Here is a 5,902-nt window from a genome sequence, read left to right as displayed (position 1 = left end):
TACGAGATACCATAGGGAAAGATCAGCCCCAGGGTGGCCTTATCCCTCTTGAAGTGGAGAGCTGGGTTAGCTTATGACTGCCCGAATGACTTACCCAAGCCCCCACTTCGACAAAGTGTGGGATCAGTGCTAGCCTGACCCAAAATTACCATTTCCTACGATGTCAACGGGCGGGAGCAGGTCCAGTAACAGACTAACTGAACAGATTAGGTCCTCACAAAGGGTGATAGGCAAGAAGGTGGCTCGACCTCCTCGTTCAGAAGAGCGGGACTAGGCTCGAGGCGGCTCGAACGATTTACCCAGACCCCTTTCACAGTGAAGGAGTAGTCAGCCAACTGTTCTTCGAACTTACCTCCCCACAGGGGCGCATAGGGAAATGTAGGTCTTATGGTTGCCTTATCCCTCCGACGATGGAGTGCGGGTTAGTCCTCAGCTACCCGAATAAAAATGATTACTTTCCTCGTTAGTGTTAATGGGCGAGAGCAGGTCTAGTAACATACCGCTCGAACAACTTACCTCCATACGGAATGCCATAGGGAAAGATCAGCCCCAGGGTGGCCTTATCCTGCTTGAAGGGGAGAGCGGGGTTAGCTTACAACTGCTAGAATGACTTATCCCAGCCCTCGCTACTACAAAGTGTGGGATCAACGCTAGCCTGACCCAAAATTACCGTTTCCTATGATGTCAATGGGCGGAAGTGGGTTCAGTAACAGACTGGCCGAACAACTTTCCTCCATGCGGGATACCATAGGGAAAGGTAGGCCTTAAGGTTGCCTTATCTCTCCCACGATGGAAAGCGGGATCAGCTTCACAGCTACTCGAATAACTTATTCTGGTCCCCGTCGCAGTGAAGGAGAGGACCGGCCACGTTGCTGTCCAAATTATCTCCCCGGGTGACAAAGAGGCAAAATGACATGAGGCATTCTGACCCCTCCCCGATGGAAAGCGGGCTGAGTCTATGGACTACCCAAATAATAAAGAGAAAGACACAGACTACATCAACAAAATCTTCATCAACAGAATCTTCAACAAGAAACTCCATCAACAATTTATCTCCCCACGAGGCGAAAGGGAAAGGTAGGCCTAAAAGGTTACCTTATCCCTCTCGTGGAGGAGTGTGGGTCGGCCCCTTTCCACCCAAAGATAGAATCTCCACCAGCAGGATCTCCACGAACAAAATATTTATCAGTAGGATCTCCACAAACAAAATATTTATCAGCAAGATCTCCATTAATAAACTATTTATCAGTGGAATCTCCATTAACAGAATCTTCAACGATGAAATCTTCATCAAAGGAATCTTCTCAAATAGAAACTAACATTATGATAATGCAAGAAGGAGCAAATGGAAAGGAAAGCTAAGGAAAAGCGGCGGGACAAAGTGAAAGAAAGCAAAGGAAGGAGCAAACAGAAGGAAAAGTGGCGTGACAAAGTAAAAGGAAAGAAAAATGAAAGGAAAATGAGACTAAGGAAATAAGAGTGAAAGGAAAAGGTGGCTAATGTACAAGATCGAAAGGGAAAGCATCGTTCAGCTCCACACTTGACGAGAATTAAGCCAAGCCCACATACCGCACAAACGATAAAAGCAAGAGACATCATCGCTTGGCAAAGAAACATAGTGTAAGGAGCCACTGGTGTGCAAGGTTGCCGACCATGGCCAGACACAGGTGGGGTAGGACACCGAGAAGTAGTAGAAAAAGAAAGGCAGGAAGTGCAAGAAAAAATACAGCAAAGGAAAATGTAGAAACAGTGCAGCGAGGAGAACACATAAACCATGCTGTGGAGAAAGCTAGTAACAATTGCTGGAGATATGCAGTCGGACACACAAAGTCATTTTATTAACCGTAACACAATACAAAAGGCAAATTACATCGTGAGGTCAAATTACAAGGGAAAAGTTACGCCATCAAGTCGCATAAAACCACTAAGCTACAAAGAGTAGTTCACACCGGGAAGCTCGTACATTCCAATGAACCGCCTGTAGTACCGTTTACTCCACGTATACACGTATAGGAGAGAAGTCCTTGGAAGGATCTGAGACCGCAAACCCTACCAAGACCAATTGAATGACAGAAGAACAATGACCATAGAACTGCAGAACTGCCTCATGACAACCGAATCTGACGGAGTGAACATTACGAATGCAACGGGGGTCGAGGACCACCACCATTATGACGTGTCAACAATGCCTGAGAAAAGTCAATAGGGATGTTACGAGACAATTAATTGAGTTGTATGGTGGGCACACGGTCCGGAACCCAACAAGAGAGGGTTGGTAGGAAACCTGTGTGGAAATTCCTCCCTCATAAATCTAACTTGATCCTAGCACGGCCACCTCCAAACCTCTGTGTTAACCCGCCAACTATGGAAAATGTCAACGAGGTCGAAGCATGATAAGTAAAAGGACAAGAACGAGAACAAGAAGTCCGGGATCCTAACGATAAGGAATACATGAGGAGATCCACCTAGTGAGTTTGCCTTCATGGGGTAGGTTCATTTCCAGTGGGGCCACCTGATATGAACCCATGGGAATGGAATCTTTTGAACCCACAATCAATTTGAAAACTTACCTAAGAAAGTCAAAATCAAGCCAATGGAAAATTTAGACCTATTGAGAAACTCGTTTCAAGAACCTAGATTATATGAAAATCTAGATTCGTTGAAGAACTTGTTTCAAGAACCTAAATTATAAGGAAGAATGCCACAAAGTTTATGATTTGTCATTGATAAGTTCAAAAGTTCATTCAAGAACAAGAGGAGATAAACTCAACTCACAATGAATAAATTCATTAAATTTCATAAACTAATAAAAATTAGACTACAAAGAGTATTTAAGCCCAAAACCTAATTAAAAGTCTAGCCAAAATAAATCTCCATCTTCCAAAAATACCCCTGAGTCAATAGTGCCACTGCTACAGTTCTCGGCTACAGTAACTTACATATCTCAATCCTCCCAAAACCCTACGTTAACATAAAATCCTTTTCCAAAATACCCTTGGGTGAAATACAAGGCCTTCCCAAAAGAAGCCCTAACTGCAAATTAAGACAACCCCTAAACTACCCTTAAAAGCTTTTTTTGAAACCCTAGTTCATAAAACATAAAACATATGTGAGCCAAACATCCTCACACCCCATTATTCTATACTAATTCTTATAACTAATAAAATAAGCCATTTGAATAAATTAAATAAGGTCCAAACAATAACTCTAGCTCATGTCTTCCGTAACTTGTATGAAGTGGATCAAAACTAGATCTCCTTCAACAAAGCCCATCTTGAGTGTTAGAGTCTTGCTAGCTTCATTGCAAGTGGATTGCACTAATCTTTACATTGCCTTCTTGATCTTCTTCACTCTTGATCTTGTAATTGGCCCATCTGGAACTTGTAAATGATCTTTAAGATTAGGTCCATCTTGGTGCCCATCATTCCCCCTCTCCTCAAAAGGATTCAACCTCGAATCTCCACCTACATCAAATGGAGAACGATCAGAACTTTGAAAGTGGTAAAAACATGATACTCACCGGGAAGATCCACTTTATATATATTATCATTAATTTTCTCAAGAATTTGAAAAGGTCTATCCAACCTACTTCTGTCATCAACAAGCAAAAGTATCAAAGTTAAAGGAGTATGTGGATTAAAACCATAAACAATTTCAAAAATAGAATAAGAAATAGTAGTATGCAAGGTTTTATTATATGTACACTCCAATAAAGGCAAATGATACTCCCGTAAACGTCCATATAACAATTCAATGAATGGCAAGTGATACTCCCACAAACATTCACGAAACACATTTAAAATTTTCCTTACACCAAAATGACCACTCCAATTATATGCAAACTCAATGCAATTGTGACACCCATAGATTCTGCTTGGGATCGGACGAATATCTGAAGCGTCTGGATATACAACACAAGGTTACCTGCCCTTGTTCATGACATATAAGATGCAATATTCCTAACATGCATCTAGCATTATGCAATATTCGTAGCAGATAATTTTTTTTTTAGCAATACTATGCACCAAACTTATAATATCTCAAATATTTAAAAATATACTTCATACATAAGGACATACTAAACAACTGAGATCACAATACTAGTCCAAAATGGTTGTGAACAAAAGAGTGTTGGAGATTGAACTCTTCATATACAAGTAGTAATCTGAGGTAACTACATCTACATCGCACCGTCGCTTAGTCGACTGTTTCTAGTTGGTCGATTCCCAATTCTCCTTTTGATCCTGTAACAAGATCTACCATTCAGAAGAATGGTAGTTAGGACTACCACAGTGAGATTTGATTACAAATCTCAGCAAGTTAACGAAAAACTTCACACAGGTTAATGATGCATGCATGACAATAAAGACATGAATGCACAATCAAAATCAATAATAAACATAACATAACCTGACATAACATGACATGAAATAATAAGCATAACGTGACTTGACATAACATGGCGTGAGCTGACATGACTTGAACTGAACCTGAAGCTTAGCTTGACGTGACATAAACTTGAAACTTGACATGAACGTAAACTTGAACATAACATAACGTGAAACATGACTTGAACGTGAAATACATGAATTTGAAATCTTATTCAATAGACTTAATTAATAAAATGACTAGCGTGAACAAAGTAGTTCCACTAGGATATTATCCTATCCTAGCGCTTAGGGTCGTGATTGACATGAATAACTTAACAAAATTGTTCTCGAGATACACAAACTGTATTCGAGACAAAATGACATGAATACGAAAAGATAGAAATCTTGATGTAGAGTAACGTGACATGAATGTAAGATGACAGTCATGACATACTTTGAGACATAAATGTAACATACAACATTTCATAACATGGCATACATATAACAGACAATATTTCATAACATGACATAATATGTAACAGATAATATTTTATAACATGGCATAACATGAGACAATGAATATTACGTAACATGACATACATGTAACAGATGGCGTACGTAATGTGACATACTTGCAGAAGATAGTAACATAAGACAAAATATATTATGTAACAGATAAGTATTTCGTGATAGAATAATTCGTGTAGTAGATAAACATGTGATGGCATGGCATATATAACAACATACGAATATAAACTGTAGTTCCTTTACCCATCACACATACATAGTAAAGTGATAGTAAGTTAAGAGTTAACTTACCTCGATAGTTGCGTTCTATGAGAATAAAGTGCGAAACACGAGAAACTGTAAGAGGGTATTCTAAAAGTTAAAAATTTAATTTACTAACAATTAGAAATGTGAAAAGGGACAACTTAGAGTAAAATTATCATTTTATCCTCTACATGTGGAAAAATTACTATTTTACCCATAACTTAAGGATTTCACTTCCTAACTCCAAAAATTTCTAAAATTTACATTTTTCATGTAAATTTTGTCCTAAACTCAAATATCAATTCAGAAAAATTTAAAACCATTCTCAACTATAGAAAACTGACTATGGCCGAAACATCCATAGGATTTTTCCCTTGATTTTTTTTTTTGTTGCAATTTCATCCATCTTTAAAACCCATGATTAAACCAAAATTTTGTAACAGAGGTCTTTCTATCCTAAGTTTAAAATCACACTTAAAATATCCATTAAGAAAAATCTAGTCATCAATACCAAACTTTTTGTAAAAAGATCCAAACTTTTTAATAAAAAGTAAACCCTTAAATTACAAGTTTTGACCTTAATAAAAACATCACCAAGAATTCCAAAAAAAAGTCACCAAAAACATCATCCTAAGATCAACCATACTTTAAATTATCAAATAAAAGTCACCAAAAATCACAAAACAACACTTGGAGTTTTTGGTTTTACACTTAGTCCAAAACAAAAACTTTTCTCTCAATTAACTTCGATCAATCTCTTG

The sequence above is a fragment of the Juglans microcarpa x Juglans regia genome, chromosome 4D (genome assembly GCF_004785595.1).
Source record: "Juglans microcarpa x Juglans regia isolate MS1-56 chromosome 4D, Jm3101_v1.0, whole genome shotgun sequence".
Taxonomy (NCBI): Eukaryota; Viridiplantae; Streptophyta; class Magnoliopsida; order Fagales; family Juglandaceae; genus Juglans; species Juglans microcarpa x Juglans regia.
The sequence above is the reverse complement of the archived record's forward strand: the minus strand, read 5'-3'. Positions refer to the sequence as shown.